This window comes from Balaenoptera acutorostrata, chromosome 19, assembly GCF_949987535.1.
Source record: "Balaenoptera acutorostrata chromosome 19, mBalAcu1.1, whole genome shotgun sequence".
In the NCBI taxonomy this organism is placed as follows: Eukaryota; Metazoa; Chordata; class Mammalia; order Artiodactyla; family Balaenopteridae; genus Balaenoptera; species Balaenoptera acutorostrata.
This window is the reverse complement of record NC_080082.1, coordinates 36,316,099-36,330,075: the sequence shown is the minus strand read 5'-3', so window position 1 is coordinate 36,330,075 and position 13,977 is coordinate 36,316,099.

The following is a 13,977-nucleotide window of genomic DNA, read 5'->3' as shown; positions in this document are numbered from 1 at the left end:
ATGTATAGCTGATTCACTTTGCTGTACAGCAGAAACTAACACAACATTGTAAAGCAAGCATACTCCAATAAAAAAATCATATGATCATCTCAATAAATGCAGAAAAAGCTTCTGACAAAATTCAGTATCCATTTATATCCACAAGAGGGTATAGAGGGAACTTACCTCAACATAATAAAGGCCATATGTAATACACCTACAGCTAACTTCACACTCAATTGTGAAAAACCAAAAGCATTTCCTCTAAGGTCAGGAACAAGACAAGGATGCCCATTCTTGCTACTTCTGTTCAACATAATATTGGAAGTCCTAACCACAGCAATCAGACAAGAAAAAGAAATAAAAGGAATCCAAATTGGAAAGGAAGAAGTAAAATTGTCACTATTTGCAGATGGCATGACACTATACATAGAAAATCTTAAAGACGCCACCAAAAAACTACTAGAGCACATCAATGAATTTGGTAAAGTTGCAGGATACCAAATTAATATACAGAAATCTGTTGCATTTCTATACACTAACAATGAAATATCAGAAAGAAAAATTAAAGAAATAATCCCATTTACAATCTCATCAAAAAGAATAAAATACCTAGGAATAAATCTAAATAAGCAAGTAAAAGATGTTACTCAGAAAACTATAAGACATTGATGAAAGAAATTGAAAACAACACAGACAGGTGGAAAGATATACTTTGTTCATAGATTGGAAGAATTAATATTGTTAAAGCCTCCATACTACCCAAGGCAATCTACAGATTTAATGCAATCCCTGTCAAAATAACTGACAATTTTCACCAGACTAGAAGAAATTATCCTAAAATTTACATGGAACCACAAAAGATCCTGAACTGCCAAAGCAATCTTGAGAAGAAAGAACCAAGCTGGAGGTATTATGCTCCCTGACTTCAGACTATACTACAAAGCTTCAGCAATCAAAACAGCATGGTACTGGAACAAAAACAGACACATAGATCAAGGGAACAGAATAGAGAGCACAGAAATACACCCATGCACCTACAGTCAATTAACCTACAACAAAGGAGGCAAGAAAATACAATGGAGAAAAGTCAGTTTCTTTAATTAATGTACTGGGAAAACTGCACAGTCACATGTAAAACAATGGGATTAGAACATTTCCTCACACCATATACAAAAATAAACTCAAAAGGGATTAAAGACCTACATATAAAACCTGAAACTATAGAACTCCTAGAAGACAACGTAGGTAGAACACTGACTTAAATCATAGCATGGATCTGTCTCCTAAGGCAAAAGAAATAAAAGCAAAAATAAACAAATGGGACCTAATTAAACCTAAAAGCTTTTGCACAGCAAAGGAAGCCATCAAGAAAATGAAAAGACAGCCTATGGAATGGAAGAAAATATTTGCAAATGATATGACAGATAAGGGGTAATATCCAAAATATATAAATAGCTCATATAACTCAATAACAACAACAAAAAAACCCAACCTGATTAAAAAATGGGCAGAGGACCTGAATAGACATTTTTTCAAAGAAGACATACAGATGGCCAACAAGCATATGAAAAGATGTGTAACATTGCTAATTGTCAGAGAAATGTAATTCAAAACCACAATGAGATATCACTTCACACCTGTCAGAATGGCTATCATCAAAAAGACCACAAATAACTAATGTTGGTGAGAATGTGGAGAAAAGGGAACCCTAGTTGGTGGGAACAACCAACAATTGAAAACAGTATGGAGGGTCCTCAAAAAACTGGAAATAGAACTACCATATGATCCAGCATTTCCACTCTTGGGTATATACCTGAAGTAAACAAAAACATTAATTCAAAAAGATACATGCACTCCAATGTTCATGGCAGCATTATTTACAATAGCTGAGATATGGAAGCAACCTAAGTGTCTATCAACAGATGAATGGATAAAGAAGAATATTACTCAGCTATAAAAAAGAATGAAAATTTGCCATTTGCAATAACATGGATGGACCTGGAGGGTATTATGCTTAGTGAAAATAAGTCAGATGGAGAAAGACAAGTGCTGTATGCTACCACTGTTATGTGGAGTCTAAGAAATGAAACAAATAAATTAATATAACCAAACAGATGTAGACTTACAGATATAGAGAACAAACTGTGGTTACCAGTTGGGAGAGGGAAGGGGGAGGAGCAAGATAGGGGCAGGGGATTAAGAGGTACAAACAACTATGCATAAAACAAATAAGCTGCAAGGCTATGTTGTAGTGCACTGGGAATATAGTCAATATTTTATAATAACTTTAAAGGGAGTATAATCTATAAAACATTGAATGACTGTGTTGCACACCTGAAACTAATATAATAAAATTAATTAATTAACTTAAAAATAAAAGCTTGCTTGAATATTTCCTAAAGATTTTGCACAATTAGTATTAGATACAGACAGCCTAGACTAGACCAATCTGATCAAATATATCTTACTTCTCTTTTAAGATGCAGAAACAAGAAACTTCAACTTTGCAGAGCACGATCTTTTCCAATAGGAAATCGATATCTTCTTTCTGTTTTCTGAAGTAATTTTCTATGAATTCTTGGACAAAGAAAGGAAAATCTGGAGGCCACATTCTGGGCAATCTTGGTCAAAACATTTCCCTTGAATGATTCAGATAATTCAGATAAGTGTTTCTCTGAATTATTCATATAGTATCCTCAGTTCTCCACTTAATTTTTTAGATGTAGCTCTAGGCTCTAGGTCCAAGGTCCCACTGGGTTCTTTATTGAGGTCTTCTTTGTTTTGTCTGCCCCATACCCTCTCTTCTGAGTATATTGCCCCTTTTTCCTGCAGTGATAACCACTGCAGATCCCAGTTCTCTGCTTTCACAGCCACAGAGGTGTGTCCACAACCCATGGCCACATGGGTTCTTCCCTAAGATATTTTGAACTGGAGCTGGGGCAACGGTGTGGCTACTCAATATGAAATGAGACTCAATTTCAACCATGTTGTTTACCATGGGTCAGAGAGAATGAATTTAACACATTGAAAGAGGCCGAGAAAAAAACAAAGCCTTTGGGGCTTCCCTGGTGGCGCAGTGGTTGAGAATCTGCCTGCTAATGCAGGGGACACGGGTTCGAGCCCTGGTCTGGGAAGATCCCACATGCCACGGAGCAGCTGGGCCCGTGAGCCACAATTGCTGAGCCTGCGCGTCTGGAGCCTGTGCCCCGTGACGGGAGGGGCCGCGATAGAGAAAGGCCCGCGCACCGCGATGAAGAGCGGTCCCCGCACCGCGATGAAGAGTGGCCCCCGCTTGCCGCAACTGGAGAAAGCCCTCGCACGAACCGAAGACCCAACACAGCCAAAAATAAATAAATAAATAAATAAATAAATAAATAAGAAAATCCTTTAAAAAAAAAAAAAAAAAAGTTGTTCTTTAAAAAAAAAAAAAAAAAAAAAAACAAAGCCTTTATCCTTGGTTCCTGTTGTCCCTTGGCCTGGCTGCATCCTTGCTCTTACCACAGTTATGTGAAAAAATACTTTCCCCTTTTTAACCAAACTGATTCAAATGGGGTTTCTGTCACTTGCAATCAGAACATGTCATGTACAACCCTTCAAGTGTATACAAACTATTTTGGGGAAACAAATTCTCAGAGGGGTCAGAGGTCCAAGGTAGGTTAAGAATCCCTTTTCTAGGCTCTCTAGTGGGTTATTTACCTTATCTTGCTTCTATTTTTTGGTCTTTGGGTTCTTCACCCAGAGATCAGCCTTACTAACCCAGAGTATGAACCAAAGACAGGGATCATCCCTTCTGGGAGAAAGTTCTGGAAGGGGCTTCTTCCTGGAAGAAAGAGCTATGGGGAGTATAAGGAGTTCCCTGTTGGCTGGTAACGAGAGGCATATGGACTGTATGAGAGGCACGCTGGCAGAGCATGGATTCTAGAACTAGGCTGTCTGAATTTGAACCCCAGCCCTCCCACAAACTGACTCTATGATCTTACAGAATTTACTTATTTTCTCTGTGCTCTAGTTCCCTCATCTGTAAAATGGGGAGGCCTATATCCACCAGACACCCCAGACCACCATCTTATCAGCTAAAGGACAAACAGAAAGACCAAGGCTTTTTCCCAATAATTCTAGTAAAAGTCCCAGCAATGAGTCTGATGGGCCAGCCTTGAGTCATATGCCCTTTTATGAATCAATCAGAGGAATGAAATAGTCTGAATGGTTAGCCCTGAGTCATGTGACCATCTATGAAACTGGAGAAGAGGCAGTGCTAAAAAGCCATACAATCTGAGAGTGGAGGTGGGATGGTTCCTCAAAGGAAGTCAAGAGTCCTTGAGCAGCATATAGGAAAATGGACGTAGCTCCCTTGTGGTGGCCTGTGAGCCTCCTGCATGTGGAGATGACAGCTCATGCTTTTCTAAGCACAATCTTATGTACTGCGAGCACATAGTAAGTGCTCAATAAATAATCTTCCCTTTAGCCTGGCTATCACTAAACCTGACTGATATTGAAAACTCCTTGATTCTCAGTGTTATGATTCCATACTGCTTTTTAGGCAGAAAAGTCTAGGGCAATACTTATGATCAGAAATATAGCACAAACACTTAAAAAAAACCTTCTCTGACTTTGTTCAAAGTTGTGAAGGTGTTCACTAGCCTCAGACTCAGACTTTGAGCAGCAGACTGCAAGGTGTCTTTGGAAACTCAGATGGGACTAATAGTCTTCCAAACGCATGAGGGTTACATGACTCAGGGCTAACCATTCAAATACATGGTCAAATATGGACCAGGCCTAGTGCTGTCGGTTTAAACAGGTCTTTATGTGGACACCATGTAGGGTGCCAGTGAGCACTAAGTTTCTCAGGATCCCTATGGGGACATTGCTGGGGTGGATTTGTGGCTCTGGCCAGCCTGGGATGGAGACCTCCCAGGACACAGTTGGGTTTTGCTTTTCAGCTAATATGCTGTGGAAAGGAAGCGTTTGCCTGCCTATAAATCTGCTCAAGCCCAGATGCCGAGACAATTCTTTAAAGACAAGGGTAATCTGACCAATATAATAACAGTGATGGAGCCTGCCTGGTTAAATGTCATGAAAAAAGGGAATTAGGATAATAACAAGAACAAAGAGAAAATCTCCCTCTGTCTTCTCGCCAGCAGCTCCGAGGCTGCTCCCTCTAGGCAGTGCTGATGGCTGGCTCAGGGAAGGAGAGCGGGTGACTGAGTGCCTTGGATTCCTCCAGCAGGTGCGAATTTGGAGCAGGGAGCCTTGATAAGATTGTGGTCGTTAGACTCTTTTTTAAAATATAAGAATGCCATTGGGAAGAATCACACGGTCAGATCCTAACAGGTAATCTTTTGTTGGAAAGAGAGAGAAAGACAAAGAGAGACGGAGAGGGACTATATGAGCATGTGTGTGTCTTGATACCCTGCAGATGATTACGTCATTATCTCTTGTTGCTGGTAAAAAGGGAAGATGTAGAGAAAGGAGCAGCTCCTGGAAAGACTCATCATAGCGAGTGGGTGGGAGCAAAACAGTGTGAGTGGCTTTGTAATTCACGGACATCTGGTGGAGGAAGGGGAAGTGAAGGGTGTGCTAGTAAATACCGTCTGCTGTTCCTGCCCAGCGTCACTGGCTCTTTCTGCTGGGAACTCCTTTAGCCCTTTACCCACGGGGTCAGTCTTGATATTACATGCCCCTCCTATAGCCATAGTTGATTGGTCAGAGGTGGGCACCTGACCTAAGATGGGCCAACGATAGTATCCCTGCCATCACAGCCATGGCTGATTGGTCTAGGAATGAGCCTCTGATCCACTTGATTCTATAAGCCTCTTCCCTAGGAATCTATATTAGAACCACAGAGCTTGTCCATCCAATGTCTCTCTGGTGAATGAAGTTAATATGGAGCTGCTGGTGGCCACGTTCTCTGCGGAGAACCTCTCTGCGGAGAGTGGGAGGTGACGCTGAGGTGTAGAAGGGAGCAGGGATGCAGGTGTTTAGTGGCATTTGAGTCCTGGCCTCTGTCTGCTCCTGAGGCCCATCCCTGCCTTTCTGTGGCTGACTGGCCAACCTTTCCTTGGATTCCCTTGAGCCTGTAAACTTCCTTTATTGCTTTAGCAGTTTCCAGTGGCTTCTGTTACTTGTGGCCGAAAGAGTCCTGACAGCACAGGCACTTACGATGGTCCTGAGAAGACAGAATGTAGAAACGTGGTTGCTAGGGCCTGGGAGGAGGGGGGATGGGGAATTGTTTAATGGGTAAAGAGTTTCAGTTTTGAAAGATGAAGAGAGTTCTGGAGATTGGTTGCACAACAGTGTGAATGTGCTTAACACTACTGAACACTACACTTAAAAATGGTTAGAGGGCTTCCCTGGTGGCGCAGTGGTTGAGAATCTGCCTGCCAATGCAGGGGACACGGGTTCGAGCCCTGGTCTGGGAAGATCCCACATGCCGCGGAGCAACTAGGCCCGTGAACCACAACAACTGAGCCTGCGCGTCTGGAGCCTGTGCTCCGCAACAAGAGAGGCCGCGATAGTGAGAGGCCCGCGCATCGCGATGAAGAGTGGCCTCCGCTTGCTGCAACTAGAGAAAGCCCTTGCACAGAAATGAAGACCCAGCACAGCCAAAAATAAATAATAAATAAATAATTTTTAAAAAAAAAGTTAGAAAGGTAAATTTTATTACTGTATTTTACCACAATTTTTTAAAATGGCCCTGAGAAGAACAAAACAAAAACACACCTCCCACAAATTTCAAAGTCAAGGGTCAGCCTTGCTGTGGATTCAGACCACCAATTATTTTCTCAATATCAGCTTTGCAACTGAGCTTGAAACTTTTTTCACCCCAATCGGACTAGATCTCATCACTGGTCACCCCTGTTGTGTGTGACCTCATTTTAAAAACATGGGGTCTACAAGGCCAAGCCCTAACAAGTAATTCAGAAAATACATTGGCTCCCTCAGAACCAAGTTCATTCGATTTCTTCCAAAGCCTTGTAGAAATGATGTGGGGTCCTCAAACTTGTGGCCACCCTCCATCAGCCCGATGACTGACAGTGGCCTGAGCAGATGCACACGTGTGGGAGGGAGGGCTTCGATCTGGATGTAGATCTCACAAAGGGTGAGAGAAAGAGCCTCTGTTCACAGCTCAATTTTAAAATCCTTTTGTGTGGCTGAAATTGAGGGGAAGGGGATCCTAATGGACCCAATATGGTCCCCAGTGCAGCCACAGTCTCGTGAACAAGTCGGCTGAATGAGGGTGATAAGGGGGATAAGGCAGTGCATCTTCCCACTTTGGAAAGCTTTTCTCCAAGGGCTCAGCCAGAGGCAAAACAGTCAACAAAGACAGGATTTCAATAAAGAAAACTCCAGAGTTGATTTCCCTTTAGTGTATTGAAAAGACCTATCAATCACAAATACAGAGCTTTGTCCTCCAGATACCCAAATATTTTGTAAGTATTTGTGTGTATAATATTCTTATCCACAAACCGAGAAATCCCTTTCTTTTCAAAATGTGCTATTAAAGATATAAAAATCTTCAAAGCATTTAAAGGGAATTGACTTGTCAAGATGAAAATCCATCCCCCTGCCAAGAGGTGAAAATGGAAAAAGATGTTTATAAATTATATGGTGGAGAAGGTGAGTTTGAGTTTTAAGAGACTTGGAAGAGGCTGTGGAGGTGGGAGTCGTAGACCTGCCTGCTGAAACCCATTTCTTTTCTGAGCTAAACGCAGGTGTTTTAAAATGCAAAGTGTAAATTTTTAAAGTCCTGCGGCTTTAAATCTATGCATATTAGTGTCCCTGAGGACACCCTAGCTCCACTGCTGATGTTGCACATTAACATTCTGCGTGGCAGCAAGATAATTTGATTTTACCAAATTTGAGAAGCTATTTATAAAAGCAGAATTGAAATAAATCATCATCCTGCAAATGCTGGCTGCTGGACTTTGAGGGAAGGTGAGAATCGTGAGACTGTGCAGTGTGAAAAAAAATGCAAACAGTTCCCTTCTGAGCATCCGGCTGGGATGCTGTAATCAAATCACCAGCTCTCTCTGCTGGAACCAACCGCCCTGCTGATGTCAAGTTTGCTCAGCACTCCTCTCGGTGCTGTGTGAGTCTAGACTAGCCCTTACCCTGGCCTTGCTCTTCTTTTCTTTTTTTTTCCTTCCTATTTCAAGGACACATACATACGCTGGAGTTCATCCGTAACTACTTCTGCGAAAATGTGATTCACATTTTCAAGAGGGCCAGTTGCTCTGGAAGAAGTTTCTTCAGACTCAGAAAGATTGATAGAAATACATGTTCTGCTTTTTTTTTTTGCAAAATCCTTAGAAATGGACTTGGACAAAGTTATGCAATAGACAAGGTATATCTGGGTCACATTAGCCTATAACTCCTATTGGCATAGCCCTCCTATGGACCAACCTGGTTTACTTTCCTACAGTCCATACAGGCACCCTTTGACCTCTGGACCTTCTCCCGAACCTGTTTTCCATCCCTCAGATCTCTCCCTTTTCTAGGGAATAACAGGTGATAGTGGTTTAGTCACCAGATAACAAACTCTACTCAGTTAACTTTCAAGGGAAGAAATCTGTAATTTAGTCGGAACATAAATTTTTAGCCAGTCCTTGTAGTGCAGTTGGTGTTATTAGAGGGTATTTAAAACACAGCAGGTGCCCAGTGAGGTAGGGCGACTAGGAGGCGGTCAGTGTGATGGCATTCTTTCTGCTCCTGGCCTGCCACTAGGTTTAACTTGACATTGATTAACTTCCTTCTCACCACACCATGCTGGTTCACTTTTCTGCTCATGGGTTTGCTGAAAATAAAAGTAACTGCCTGGTATTTTAAAAAGGCAGGCATCATTACCTCTAACCAAAATGATAGCACAGCAGCAGGAACAAGGGGTGCATCAACCAAGAGGACCCCCAGCTTGTGGGGGGGTCCCCACTACCATCTTCCCACTTGCCATGTCTAGGCTTTGCCAGCGTGGAGCTAGCCTACCAGAACAACGCCAAGGAAAAGAAGTTCAGAATTTGTTTTGATGATGAGGTGATGTACAGATCTTTATCACTGACCCTAACAATTGAAATCTTTCTAGGGGGTGTGAGTTTATGTGAAAAACCATAAAGCTGTCATACAAAATGACCCCAATCATTGGTTAGGTAAAGTGTGTGCTACGCTGGTTCTTGCAATAACTAGTTCCAAGAAGGGGATGATGGAGTTAGCTCCTGTCTGGCTTCCAGGTAGTTGGGAAGCTCTGAGATTGACAGCTGACATTGTTACATTACTTGCTAATAACAAAAAAGATGTACAGGAGAGCAGATTGTTAAATTGAACAAAACAGCAACAACAAAAAAACCCAAAAAAATTATTCAGGGAATTACATATCTGCTCTGTTTGTTGAGATAATTCCCCAGCATTTCTCTGGACCAAGATCCAAGTCTATTTCCCTTGGCTCGTGTGCGCGCACATTTGTATATGTCTAAGCCCTCAGAACGGACTTCACAGGCCATGAGAAGCACACAAAGTGTATTTTAGATCAAAGCCAGCAAGTGTGCTTGTGCGTGAATATTTGTGCACATGTGTGCATGCGTGTGGATGTGTGTGATTGATGCTATATGCTGGCAAGACTACAAAAACTTGAAGAAAAGCAGATTGAAGGCAGCATGGAATTGCCCTGTTCCCCAGCAGTGCTGAACACCTGCTGTTCCTGGGAAGGGTCCAAGGCACTATGTTGTTGCCCACTCCTCTGTTTTTGCAATCATGTCTCATGAGCTGGAAGGTCCTCTTCTATACCTCATTCAAGGCTCAGCTTAAGCATCTCTTTCAAAGCCTTCCTTGACTGTAAACAGGCGGTTAGCCATTTCTCCCATGGTGCCCACTACACCTTGCATTCTCCTCTGATAGAACATTAAGCTTCACCACCAGTATTTATTTACATGTTTCTCTCCCCAGCTGGCTCAGTTAGAGCAGGGATTACGCCAGACAAGACATGCTTCTGTGGCCACAGGTCTGTACTGTGCAGAGCCGGAAGGCACTCACCTATGAGGAAAATACTAATACGGGACAGCCACTGACACAGGCACCCGTCTGTGGGGCACCATTTGTGACCAGGACCTTCCTGGCATCTTATAGGAACTTCTAAGGGCTTCACAATAAGATCTCAAACCAAAGGAGAGAATCAGCTTGTCTCACATTTCATTTAAAGAATATTTTGATATTACAGAAGAGTTTTAGAAAATGAGGAGATTTCTTTCTGGGTATAATTGATTTTCTTATGTCATTTGCATATGAGACAGAAGATTTTGATTTTGGAGCTCATCTTAGTTTTTGCCATTTGTTCATTTACTCATTCGGCTAATGTTTACCGGGTATCTGAACTTCAGCTCCAAAATTACCTCGTGCACCTGAACATGACACAAAAATCTTTATCCAGACACAGTGTTGTAATGTGGGATTTAGAAATACTGGAGATAAAGCCACTGTATTATCCATCTGTGGTAGCTGCCTCCCCTCCCCAACTTAATCTTTCCTCTAAGAAGCCCAGAGACCCTGATCACGGAGTTTACAGCAAGCTTACCAGCTCCTTCTGTGAGCACCTGTCTCCACATAGAGGGAGAACGGCAAAACACAATGGGCCCCAATGAAGGAAAAAGAAATCAGTTAATATTTATTGAACATTTGCTACATGCTTGACACAAAGAAGACACAAGGAGAAAATGAAGTATTGTTCTCCTGCCTCCTTACTCTAGTCTTACTGGAGTGACCAAACTAACACATGGGAAATAATTACAGACAATAGATGACAGTTCATTCCCTCAATCAGCATCTCCTAAACTTCTTCCATAGGACTGGTCCTGTGGGAGCCCCGGGAAATGCAGGTATAAAGATTCAGTCCCTGTCCTCCTGGCACTCCTGGTTTAAGGGCCATCAACACGTAACGTGTAAACTGTAACAATGGAGAGTCGTAGTTGCCCAATGAAGCAAATAATAAGCTGACTGGAGGCCAGCCAGCCTTTCAGAGAGGATGATGTGGGAGGGGTGAGTTCACTGGGGAGGGGCTGGGGCAAATAACTGCTCTTGAGGTATTCTCCGGAGGTATTCTAATTATACTGGGGTCTGATACCAAATAGTACTATCAGCGAGTTTGAAGAAGGAGAAGGGTTTCAAATTTGCCAAGCCCCCATTTGCTTCTAAGATGCATCTTAAGCCAAAATGACCCTGAAGGGCACTTGTATACATAAAGGATTTTCTTTGTTGCTTCCTTTCCCATTCACTTCTTCATTCATTCAACAAACTTTATTGAAGTCCCAGGTGCCAGGCAGGCTAGCTCTGCTATTTACTAAGTGTGAGACCTTGAGTAAGTTTCTCAAGCTCTCTGTGCTTATTTCCTCATCTGTAAAATGGGGATAATAATATTATTTATCTAATCTGGTTTTTGGCAAAATTAAATGCGTCAATAGATGTCAATTGCTTAGAATGATACCTAGCACATAGTAAGCTCTCAATAAGCATGAATCAGCTCATCACATCTCTTATGTGACCAGGAAGAGACGCAAAACAGTTGTCACTGCCGCAAGGTCTCTCCCTGCTGGGCCTCCTCTTAGAGTACTGGGCTTTCCTGCCACACCTCCTGTGACCTTGAAAACCTGCAAAGGGCAAAATGAGTGTTGATGTGTAGGACCAGATCCCAGGATGCAGCCAGCCATGGCCCCGGGGAGGTGAGGAGAGCAGCCCATGCTTCCAGGCAGCAGGAAAGGCGTGGGCTCGAAAGGGGCACAGCAGCTACAGGGGTGGCAGTCAGTGGGAAGGGCTTTCTGCAGCTGGGCACTGAACAGCTTCCAAAAGAACTGAGCATCGGTCCCTCCATCCTCTGAAACTTCTCTGAAGGGCTTGGAACCATGCTTAAAAGTGGGTCTACTGCTTGCATAGGAATTGAATTATACACCCCTGAATTATACACTCTACGGTTTCCTCCTCTTCATTTTATCTTCTGAAGTCTTAACTTGTCTTTATAAAAAAAGACAAAAGGTGAACTTGTAGGGGACGATAAGCTAAGAAACTCTCATGTCTCTAATACTCCACTTGCTGGGACCATTCCTGCAGTGACCCTGCTGTTTGCCTTGGACATGTGGCGGGGTAGCCCTCTAAATGCCCAGTATTCATTTTCAATTCCCCCATGTCAGAACACACAGTCCTTTCTTTATGGACCCTCCACTCAGCTTGTTACCATAGAAACTGCCTCCTGTGTCAGAGCACCTCTGAGAGGGGAGGAAGGAGGCATGAGCTGCTGCCATAGCAACACACATCTCCTCAGCAGCAGCCCACGCTCGGTGCCATCTTGATTCCAAAGAGGGAGGAATGGTCATGGGGAGGCCTGAGTAGTTTCCCTAGGCTGGGAAGTGGAAACTCAAATAACTGATCCTTTTCAGGAATTCAGGCAACTCTGCCTGCAATGAAAGAATCAGAAAAGTTCATTTCAAAGTCCTGAGATGACCACCGGGAGTCAGAACCATTTGAAGCCAAAGTACCAGTGAGGCCACTTGCCAGTGTTGAAAAAGATAAAGTTTTAATCCTAATGTTTCCACTAACATTGTACTTACATGACTAATGTACATAGCATCATGGTTAAGAGTAAGCTCAGGGGCCAGACTCCCTGGAGTCAAATGTTAGCTTTGTCACGTATGGGCTATGTGACCTTGGATAAGTCAGTGAGTCTGTGTCTCAATTTTGTTATCTGTAAGATGATAATAATAGTCCCTACCTCACAGGGTTGCTATGAGAACTAAGTCACTGAGTTTATGAAAAGCTCTAAATCCCATCATATAATAATTCCCCAACAAACGTTAACTGTTATGATTATCACCAGTAATGATGTGATAGTAGTTATGAGTGTTGAACTGGTGCCAAGCATGTGCTAAGCACACTACTTGCAGTATGGCCTTTAGTCCTTCAATAACCCCGTGTGGTGCTGCTCTTTTTATCCTGCACAGACCAGGAGCCGAGGCCCCAGGAGGCCAGGCCTGTCAGTACCATCTCTCTCGAGCCTGCATTCTCAACGGGGCAAAATCACCCCCAAGGGGGTAAAAATTGGCTCCTGGAAGGGTGGGGAGTGAAAAAAATCTCACTCTTTTTAGGTATAAGCAGAGATACATATAGTACATAAACAGACATACAGTGTATCTGTGGTACTAACATTTCATGGGCAGGTGGAAGGCAAATAAGGAGAAATGTCTAAAAAAACTTTTTAGGAAAGTGATAATGAAACAGGGTTGAGAAATCAGCAATCAGATAGGAAGATTTGGGAAACTAAACTGAGGCAAATCCAACCCCAGCCCACACTCTCTACAGGCTGTCAAGGCCAGAACATCCAAACCATCTTCCTTTTATACCATCTAGGTATTAAGAACACCTTCCATTGACCTTGGAAAAAATGAGCCCAACGTCCAAGAAATTGCTCTGAGTTTGTAAGAAGCAAGACCCCGTGTAAACCCATAGGATTGTTGTGATTCTTGCCCTGAAGGTGAAGCCTGAGGCTGCTGTGGAATCAAGCCCCAAAGCCCTTCTCTGACCTGTGAAAGGACAGCAGCAGAGCAAAGGCTGGGGTGGAGGAGGGGGGAGGGGGGAGCCAGCAGACTCCTGCCCCAGTCTCCCCAGCTGCTGGGATGGACAAGTTCGATCCCTGACTAGTCCCTGGATGTCTGGGAAAAGGCCGACAGGGATAAATTCTCCTGGAAACATTTCCCAAAGGACTGGAAGCTTTTCTATCCCCGTCGCCTAAGCAGCTAACCTCTGGGCATTGAGCTTCTAATTGGAAGAAACGGCACCCCGAGGTCTGGCAGGTGGCAGCAGCCCCAGGACAGTGAGATGGGAGACTCCCTCGGAGCCTGTGATGACAGTCCCATGGCACTCACCCCCTCCATCTGCCCCCAGATACGTGAACAAAAACACTCAGCAGAAGTGAAAATCAACCTGGATATCGATGATGTGCAACATTTTAGAATTTGCTAAGCAATT